We start from the raw sequence: 11,237 nt of genomic DNA, 5'->3' as shown, positions 1-11,237 counted from the left end.
TGTTGAAATCTCATCCATTTTGAGCAAAACTCCAACAAATAAACTGAAAGACAAATTTGGTTTAGTTCATCTGCTTGTTTTAAATTATAATATTTATGTCTTACTGAAACTTATTGTGCTGAAGTTTTGCAGAGCACAGCCAAAATTCCTGTCAAAGCTTCATTATTTTATAAGAAGAGTGTATAAAAAAACCACTTGGCTTTTTGTCATTTATTTTTATATTATCCTCCTGCTTTTACCAGTCACAGTCATCAGTATTTTACTGTTCAGTTCCACTTGGCTTTTTGGAGGAAGATTTTTAGAAAAAAAAAATTATACAGAATATTTACTTTCCTAATCCTGAAAAAGACTAGTTTTGTTCTATACAGTCTAAGTTTTATAAAGGTTCAGGTTACTTTGTGTTGGAGAAATGGATTATTACTTGAATATTAAAAGAAAAACAAAGAATTTAAAACTCACCGAAGTGTGGGAGGAACAACAAATGTCACATCATCAGGTCACTTTGTGTGTGTGGCTTCAGCACTGAAAGTGGAAATGGAGGTGGCAGAGTAAAGTATGCCCCTATGAAACTTAACCCAGACATCTGCAGGATATCCCCCTTTCATTGTGATGCTTAATGAATTCCAATGCACACCAAATCATGTTGAACTTCTCCATGACTGATGATTTATTCTTGCATTAAGTCAAAACAGATTAAATGCGCTTTGTATTTTTTTTCTCTGTGTGAAACCACTATCTTTAACCCAGTGTTGCCAAAGAGGTGCAAAGTAAAAAGGAAATAAACTAACATGAATAAAGTTTACAGTCAGTTTCTTGGGTATCTAATCCTCTCATACTGTATGCCATCCTACATTTGCAGACCATCATTCAAGTTTTGACATGTCAGTATTTTACATTTAACAGTATTTTAATCTCAAAAGTATACTGTACTAACAGTCTAAATATGTTGTATTGTTACTGTAAATGCTTAAAGAAAAGACCTTTGTTGATCTTCAAAAGAAATGTAACTGAAAAAAGTAGGCCAGCAAACAAGAAGAAATCACAACTGCATATACTGTAAGACAACAAATAAAGGCTATGTTGACTTAACTGGAACTAAAAATACAAAATAAAAATCTTTGTAATACTGGCGCTGTAGTTACTGCTACTATTAGGGTGTGTTTTGTTTTGGGTAAGGCCTAAGCCTTACAAAGCCCTTCCGAATTTAAGTGCAAAAACAGAAAACAGTAAACTACCATCATGTTGACATGACATCTTCACCTATCACAGTAGCTATCTGGTCTGACCTTCATATGCTTGTATCAAACAGTATGGGCCAATGGCTTTTACATACTAACATTCATAACATTTTTGTATAAACACTCAGCAACTTCTGCTGCGGGACACCACTGTGACCTCCATGTGCTTGATTCTCTTTAGGGGCCATCAATGTGTGCACCTGTGCTTTCTCTGTTATAATGTTTTTGGTTTTAGCAACAATATAGACACAAAAAGTCCTACAGTGACACTCACTCTGGCTGGGTTATTTTCCACCCATAATGGGTAAATATTGGACAGAACACATGCTGGGTTAAAAATTACCCTCTGCTGGGTCAAAAATGACCCAATGTTGGATTGTTATTATGCAACCATGGGGTATAATAACCCAGCAGTTGGGTTAAAATAACCCAGCATTGGGTCAATTTTAAAACCAGTTGTTCTGTCCAATATTTACCCATTTTGCGTCATAAATAACCATGCCATCATTAGAGTGCTAAGAAAATGTACTGTGTGGTATATCTGAATTTTAAAATATAAAATAGCTAAACACAGAAAATCTCACGCAAAAGTACTCCTGGGAGTTAATTTGGCAGAGTTAATAGTTGACGCACTTGAAAAATATGAGCCCAATTTGCATAACCCATTAATGTGGGGGAACGTTAACTGGTTTGAGGCTTTTTAGACTTTTTGTCCCAAAAAAATCTTCAACTGAGTAGTGTCATTACGATTAATAAGATCCACCCCAAAACACAAATTGTAAATAGTACAGTTTTTCTCGATTGCTAAAACACTATAACCAGGCTTTTGAACTAATATTTCAAAAGTTTTGCTGAACTATAAACACTATTCCCCTGCTTTAACACATGAGTCAGATTTGGTGAACTTTTACTTAAAAACTTACACATGAATCCCTACATTTCTCAGTGCTTACACCATCTGGTCATATGGAAAGCACAAGCATTCAATACTGTTCACTTACAGTTTTTTTTCGATTGCTAAACGACAGTGAGCACAACTGGAGCTACATGTGCAAAACTCTAACTACAGTCTGCACTACCTACAGTCACCAGAGCACAACTCTTAACACATGACTCAAAACAGCTCAGTGCAGCCAAACACTATATACAACCCTCACTGAGATAACACACACTGTCACTCAGAACACACTGAGAGGAAAAACACTAACATCAAACACCAATACACAAAATATTAACTTTTCATCTTTACAGTTTCAACAATTTCAGTGACTTCATACAAAGTAATGTTTTCTTCAAAGAATGATTTATTTATTTATTGATTTATCGCATGATTAATAAAATTTTTTAGAACATCATAATTCTTTAAAATAAATGAAAATTAGCAGTTTGCTTCAGTAGTCTGGAGTAATTTACAGAATTGCAGTAATGAGAAAAAAAGGTAGAAACTAAAAGTACATACTGTAATTCAAACAAATAAATGAGGGGCTAATCCTGCCTCTGTCTAGCATCAGGCCACTACCTGCCACCCTTCTCCCTCTACGAACGCGTCTTCCTTGTTCCATTTCCAAAATTAGTCTTTCTAAGCTCTACCTATATATATTTATATGAAAGGTAATATTTTATATATATGAAATATATATATGAAATTGGAATTTATATGAAATTGCAATCAGTAGTGTTTGAAAGGCACAAGGCTGAAATCAATTCTGTTTTGAATGTGTGGTTCACAGTTTTGACAGCAGTGTGTTAGCATTTGAACAAAGTGCTGTAAATCCACAGTGTTGTGCAGGTTGTGGTTAAAGTCATGAGATAAGTGTGTAGTGTTTTGAAAACTGTGTTCAAGCAATGAAAAACGAACTAGAGTTTGGTCCACATGAACTGCTGCTGTGCAGACTGTAGTTAGAGTTTTGCACATGTGACTCCAGTTGTGCCCACTGTCGTTTAGCAATCGAAAAAAACTGTAAGTCAACACAGCTTAGGCTCAATTAGCAAACAATTACCAAGGTGGAAACACTAGAGTCAAAATTGAACACATATCAATCCGATCTTTCAAAAGATAGATAAAAGGCCCCGAATCAGTTTACTGAGCTTTGGAACAATGGATCCACAGAGAAATTAAATACAGTTTTTCTCAATTGCTAAAACACTAAAACCCATTGGCTGAACAAAGTTCTCAGATGCCTGAACTCATTTATCTAATTGTGCAGTCTGTTGTCAATACCTTAAACTGTTTCACATAATAAAACACAATTTGCAGATCTCACTTAGAAGTTTTAGCAAAACTCCAAACAAATATTGTTCTCATTGTTCTCAAAACACAATCTTCACTTATGCACATGTCATGCATACCGCTAAACACAGGCGCCAACGATCAAATACAAATAGAGCACGTCTCATTGATTAAACACAAACACTCAAAATTGATTTAACCTGTTTCAAATGATGTGACACAACCAATATAAGCCAGTTCCCTGGTGTATACAGTAGTACAGTGCATTTTAGACTGTATACTGAACAATAAACATATTGTATGACCCTAAACATTGTGCTTTCCTTTTGTTAGTACTGACTGCTTTACAGTTTTACAGTATCACACAAACAAGTTTTTGAGATGCAGGGTACAGTACTGTAAAACTAGGGGTAAAAATCCTTAAATCATCTCTCAAAAGTACATTTTTACATTAGTGAACATGTCAGTCCCATCAAAATGGCAAGTCCATGTGTCAGTGTTACAGTTTTTTTTTTTTCGATTGCTAAACGACAGTGGGCACAACTGGAGTCACATGTGCAGAACTCTAACTACAGTCTGCACAGCAGCAGTTCATGTGGACCAAACTCTAGCTCGTTTTTCATTGCTTGAACACAGTTTCCAAAACTCTACACACTTATCCCATGACTTTAACCACAACCTGCACAACACTGTGGATTTACAGCACTTTGTTCAAATGCTAACACACTGCCGTCAAAACTGTAAACCTCACATTCAAAACACAATTGATTTCAGCCTTGTGCCTTTCAAACACTGCTGATTGCAATTTCATATAAATATAAATTCCAATTTCATATATATATTTCATATATATATAAAATATAACCTTTCATGTACTTTTAGTTTCTACCTTTTTTTTCTCGTTACTGTAATTCCGCAAATTACTACAGACTATTGAAGCAAACTGCTAATTTTCATTTACCTTAAAGAATTATGATGTTCTAAATAAAATCAAAAAAGTCATGTGATAAATCAATAAATAAATCATTATTTGAAGAAAACATTACTTTGTGTGACGTCACTGAAATTGTTAAAACTGTAAAGATAAAAAGTTTATATTTTGTGGTGTTTAATTTTACAGTTTTTTTACGATTGCTATGACACTTTTTTCAATACTTTTAACAAATTTTCTAAACTCTTAACACACCAACACACCTAAAACACACAACTGGCAAAACAGTTAATTTTATCCTCAAAATCACACATTGTAAACTAAACTCTCACACTGTTTACAAAAACACTGTAAACATGTTTCAGAATCAACTAGTTATACCAGATCACCAACACATGTTCTCTTCCAACAAAAACATTTAGTCAATCATAACACAATGTCATGAAAAACACAAACATAAGGTTGAAAAACAAAAACTGCATAAGTTTATGTGTAAGTCTGTCCTTATAGACTGTAGTAGATTATAGACTATAGATTATAGGTTATAGAGTTTTTTTGAAAACTTTTTTATATTTTTGTTTAGTTGGGTTTAGTAAATGCATGTATTATGATTGTTTTGCTGCAGCAATTCAAGACAAAAATAAATCATCCATCTTAGAGTACGGTTTATAAAAAAAGTAGACATAATTGCTGCAGTAAAGAACTTACAGTATTTACAACAGGACATTACTGCAAGATATTCAATATTATTTCCATTTACAGTAAAAAAAGTGAAAATAAACAAATACAAACAGAAAAAGCCACTGAAGAATAAAGCAAAAAAGAAAATCTCATCATCTAATCTATTGCGTTTCTATTTGGCCACATGTTCTCATTCACATTACACCTGAGTTTTCTCTGGCAAGGCATCTTGTGAAGAACCTTTTGCCATGTCTTATCCACCTCTGACAGTGTTCAGTTGTGATGTCTGGGAATGCACCATCTATTACATCCAGGTGGGACTGGAGGAAAATCTTCCCTTTGACCTGGTGGTCTTCAGTTGACTTGTGCAGCCATATATCTTATTTTTTGTGTTGCTCATATTGTTCCTTTTCCACACAAGATCGACCTATAGAGGCCCTCCTTTACTCTATTGTATACTATATAGTCATGCAATTGAAAGAACCTGAGTGTGTTTCCTAGGTGGGAATCAGCTGTGATTTATATATTTGCATTGGTAGAATAAGTTGTTTTTCAATCCCAATGGAATAAAACACAGGGGATATATTTATGTTTCAATTCATCATATAAACAGCTGTTTACTTTGACTAGTCAAGTTTAGGACATAATGTTATCTGTTTTGACATGCTGTGTGAAAGCATTTGTAAATTTGACAGTATAAGAACTATTGTTTTGGTCTTGTTTGAGCTTGTCTGTAAAAGAAATTAAATCATTTTAAATTTGTGTTAATTATATGCATTTTGTGTTAAACCAACAAGAAATGTGTTAATAGTATAGCTTACATAGGTGGATGTAGTGCTAACTGTGTTAAGAGTTTTGAAAACTTGTTAAAAGTATTGAAAAATCTGTCGTAGTAATTGTAAAAAAACTGTAGTGTTTTTCCTCTCAGTGTGTTGTGAGTGACAGTGTGTGTTATCTCAGTGAGGGTTGTATATAGTGTTTGGCTGCACTGAGCTGTTTTGAGTCATGTGTTAAGAGTTGTGCTCAGGTGACTTTTGGTAGCGCAGACTGTAGTTAGTGTTTTGCACATGTAGCTCCAGTTGTGCTCACTGTCGTTTAGCAATCGAAAAAAACTGTAATGAACAAGACAGTCAAAATGTTGCCATATTGTCAATATACCAATTGTACACAATTATATGTGTCAGTATTTTGTGATGTAAACTGTGTATGAATTTACATTTTCACTTTTTTTCTGTAAACAAATTACACAAATGTGATTTTGAAAAAAAAAATTACAGTACAAATAAAAAATTTGACTCCAAAGATTCAGGATTTACTTGACAGGAATTTATCAATTCAGTTCACATTTACAAAAAAACCCATAGAAAACATGCTTCATGCTTACAGTAACAGATCATGACACATATGGTCAACAATTTTGCATGATATGCCTTGTGTCAGTGTTACAGTTTTACAGACTGTACAGTTACAGACTTTATATTTTCACCTTTCTTTCTGTAAACAATTTACACAAATTGTGATTTTGAAAATAAATTACAGTACAAATAAAAAAATTACAAAAATGATTCTAAATTTCAGGATTCACTTGACAGGAATTTATGGATTCAGTTCACATTTACAAAAACCCTATAGAAAACATGCTTCATGCTTACAGATTATAACATATGGTCAGCAATTTTGCATGACATGCCTTGCACTATGAACTAATTCCTAAATGTGTTGAGGTGCAAGACTATTCAACAGAAACCAGTGTAATGTATTTTCATGAAAATTTAATTAAAAATGAAAATTGAAAATGTAGTAAAACAGCAGACAATTGTACATAATTATCTGCTTGATTGTATCAATGCATTGGCAATTTTTCTAGTGGCAAACTCATCTCATTACAGGTAACAGGAGAAAGACGGCACCTCTCCTCCTTCTCATACAGTTTACACCGAATGACAATATCTGTTTTCGATCTCACTTACATAATTTACAGTTTTTTTCGATTGCTAAACGACAGTGAGCACCAACTTGACCATGCGTCAATATGTTGACGCGGAGGGTACCCCTTTCGCGTCACTTTTTGACGAACTAGGGACTTCAATACTATTAGGTTCGCGAAATTAAACAGTTGTCACCTGACATTGGGGTTAGGGATAGGTTTGGGTAGGGATGTCATTATGTAAATCTAACCCTAAACTGACGCGAAAATGGTAGAAAATGGTAAGAAAATAGGAAAGAGAATTTCGCGTACCTCATAGTATTGAAGTCCCTAGTTCGCCAAAAAATGACGCGAAAGGGGCACCCCCCGCGTCAACACACTGACGCATGGTCAAGTGTCGTCAAATATTGACGCCATGGGTGTGAGACTGCGTTGTGAGCACAACTGGAGCTACATGTGCAAAACTCTAGAGGGGGGGTTCAGCGAAAAATCGTCAGATGTCAGCAGGAAGTTGCTGCCACTGGCAGCAGACAGTACCTGACACTAAAACAGGAAACCAGAGGAGGCTGTAAGCGGCAGCAAGACAAATAAATAATTATAAAAATGTCTAATACTTATTTAAATAAGTATAAGGGCTCTATCTTACACCCGGCGCAATGCAGCGCAATGCGCGACGCAAGTGTCTTTCGCTAGTTTCCACCCTAAGTTTCACGTTTAGCGCCGCGTTGTTTAAATAGCAAATGCATTTGCGCCCCCTTTTGCGCCCATGGGCGTTCTGGTCTGAAAACGAGGTGTGTTCAGGCGCATTGTTGGTGCGTTGCTATTTTGAGGCAACTAAAATAGACTACTCCATTGACAAAAAAAAACCTGGTCTAAAGTATAATGTCAATGTCTCAATGTGTTTTATGTTATTTAAAGAGAGCATTAGTAAAATGAGCCTATAAACTGGATGACAACGCAGGTTTGCTTATCACAAATTACATGAATGCGCAGCAGCACAAAAATGCTTTTTAAATATGAAAGATTAAAGGATTGAGTGTAAAAGATTATTATTGAGTCTCTTGGACATAAATGAGGACTAATTATGAGACGTAATAAGGCACAAAGAGCTGCTTCACCTGTAGCCTGGTAAGTAAATAAATGCTTTGCTTTAAACAAATGCTCCTGTTTTTAAATGTTTTTTTAATGCTACCTCACGGTTTTATTGTATATGATGACTCTATACCTGCAGATATGGTGAGATGAGAAACATTTTAAGTAATGCTTAAAAAAAACTCTTTGCTAAAAAAACGCTGTCCAAAGTGCTGAAACGTGAGGAGAGCCGTTTGTAAATTCTTTATCTTCTGTTTGTTACAAATAAAGTATTTTTAGAGTACAAACCTTTTCTTACATACTTGTAAATTATGTTTTGATGATATTGGATAGCCATACATTTAAAGCAATTACAAGCCTGCTTTTTACTTCCATGACTAAAAGAAAACGAGTTTTAAAGGTTTTAATAAAAAATAACAATTTCAATACAAGTGAAAAACAACACAATTATTTAACATTACTCTTAAACTGGGGATCTTCTTCCTCCGCTTAGTTTTTCAGTTTACAAAGTTCTTCATCTAAATAGGGATTAGACATAGCGCCAGCGCAACAGGCTTTTAAAGGGGATGAGAGCTGAGACTCTCATTGGTTTATTGAACGTTACGCCCAAAATACACCCATTACAATAGGACCAACCCTTTTCGACCATGCGCTCGGCGCACAAACCATTTTTCCCGTCGTTAAATTAGCAAAAGTGGATTCGGACACGCCCATTTAGACGTTGCGCTGTGCGCTTTAGACAATGCGCTTAGATCGTTAAAATAGGGCCCTAAATGTCAGTATTAACTGATTAAAAGATTTATGGAATATAAACAAAGAAAAAGATCATTTGGCCAAATGTTAAATTGCAGCTGAATATTTATGTATGAATGCATATGCGTGTAAATCAATGTTTGTGTGAAATAATGAAAGATATGCACAAACACTAAAACCGGAATAAAGAGGAGGCTGTCAGCGCCAGCAAGACAAATAATTATAATTTCTAATACTTATTTAAATAAGTATAAATGTCAGTATTTTCTGATTAAAAAGGTTTATTGAATTTAAACAAAGAAAAAGCTAATTGGCCAAACATTAAATTCCAGCTGAATATTTATGTATGCATATGCGTCTAAATCAATGTTTGTGTAAAGTAATGAAACAGATGCACAAAAACACCTAGATTAAATTAATTCATATTTATATGAGGCACTTCCCACTAGATGTACTGTATGTTGTATATTTATTATACAGGCCACACACACGCCTAAATGACAAAGAGAGACAGGTCTCACCAATGACCTTTATTTAAATCTTTTTATTTTGCTTGTTTTTTTTACATTAGTAACTCAAGAAACAGACACATTCACACGTTGTGTAATATGCAAATTATCCAAACTTTATAAGCCAAGCATTATAACCAATTTCATATGCAATCCTTCAGAACATTAGAAACCGGTGTTGTTATTTTATACTCCAAGTGTTGCTTTAATGCAAAGTATTAAGAGTTAAATATATTGTTTAATAAAAGACACATATACCGTTTTTGTATTAAAAAGTTAATTAGAGTAGAAAGCTTTGGATACATGTATTAGACAGATTTTGATTGATTGAATTGATTAAATATTTTATTGAACAACAATCAACATGAAGTGTTCAAAAGGATAAAAATACAAAAAGCCCATAGGCTTATTTCCATTGTGGTCCTTAAGATATAAAACATAAGAAATACAGAAACCTTTGGTGCATGATTTGCGGAAGAGATTTGAGAAAAAAGAAACTTCACATATATATACACATAATATTAGGGGCACTCCCTAGTAGATGTCAGAAATCAGAATCACGATCAACAATCCTGGAGGTATTTACAAGACTTTCAGAACAGGACTGATGTGTTATACAGAGTTATTGCTCCTGTAGCAGCATCATGCACCACTAACTGCAAAACACTGCATGGGTGTTTTCGGAGTAAAAGCCTTGCATCTCTCCTCATTTTCCTCTTCCAAGTTCCAACATAACCTAGAGATTCATAAGAAAATGGAAACATTAATACATAAATTACCTTAACAGTAGACAAGCATGCACAGACATATTCCCATTGCATTTTGCCATGAACCTAGCAGTGATCAAAATTTCATGGTTAATTTGCACACCTGGTAAGCAGTTATTGTACACTTCATTGCAGTGTCGGCTGCAGTGTAAACATTTTCTAAAGGTCCTGGGATGGCTCAGACTTTGTACTTCATTTAGTTACACCTGTATATTGAAATTATAAAAAATAATAAATGACCATTACAAATATAAACATTCAGACATGTCAGAGAAATTTAATGATATGGCACCATTTTAAACATCTTTAAATCAAATATGTAAAAGAAAATGAATACCATCAAGCCAGCAGAAGTGTGCCTGTCCACCAGATTTCTGAATTTGGAACAAACCAAAGAGAGATTTAACAATTCAGCATCACCCTCCTCCAGGACCACGTAAAGAAGAATTTCTGACAGGACAGCATCTGGCAAATATTGGGTATTATAAACAAACCGAAAAATGACTGCAATTTCCAAACATCACAGCCTAAGCTCCCTAAAAACAGAAGTGCATTGTATGGGAGCAGGTAATACATGTAACCAAGTGGAAAATGGTATTTAACATTTATTTTGCATGTATACACCTGTAATTCATAAAGCTGGCGATAGGGGGCAGTATTCGTGTGTGTGTATGTGTGTGTGGTGCAGACGAGGAAGTGCACATGTGCTCTTGTAAATAAACGTTTTTGATACGTGATCAGCAAGCAGAGCGAGAGAGATGCACTCTCGGGAAAGTTGCAATGTTTTAGAACAAAATCCTAAGGTAAATGTGATATTTTTTGATAACATTCTATAAAATACTTAAGGGAGATGTGCATTTTATAGTTTCATTTAAAGTGGTTGTTTCATTTCATTTTGTGCAATGTTTATGCCCATTTTAAGTCACACCATGCGGTGTAAGCCACTAATTTAGGATGTTATACCAAATGTTATGCATTAAATCTTGTTAATTAGTTCATGTGATTTGAAATGTAACTGTTTGCACAGTTTAGAACATGATGGGAATTGCAACTTTTGTGAAGTGAGTGTTGATGATTTTCTGGAAGCTCATCATACTGTAAGTGATATA

General features: G+C 34.5%; 1 long non-coding RNA gene across 2 annotated transcripts; it reads right to left on the bottom strand.

Annotated features, from left to right (window-relative positions):
• Nucleotides 1-9,367: 9,367 nt before the first annotated feature.
• LOC129426610 (uncharacterized) lies at nucleotides 9,368-10,622 on the bottom strand. Of its 2 annotated transcripts, XR_008638487.2 has the most exons (3): nucleotides 10,466-10,622; nucleotides 10,232-10,334; nucleotides 9,368-10,097 (listed from the first exon to the last, which is right to left on the bottom strand). It is a non-coding gene; the product is annotated as an uncharacterized lncRNA (long non-coding RNA). The 2 variants fall into 2 exon arrangements; XR_012368058.1 differs by having other exon boundaries at nucleotides 10,232-10,622.
• Nucleotides 10,623-11,237: the final 615 nt, after the last annotated feature.

This window comes from Misgurnus anguillicaudatus, chromosome 25 (assembly GCF_027580225.2).
Source record: "Misgurnus anguillicaudatus chromosome 25, ASM2758022v2, whole genome shotgun sequence".
Lineage (NCBI taxonomy): Eukaryota > Metazoa > Chordata > Actinopteri > Cypriniformes > Cobitidae > Misgurnus > Misgurnus anguillicaudatus.
The sequence above is the reverse complement of the archived record's forward strand: the minus strand, read 5'-3'. Positions and strand labels throughout refer to the sequence as shown.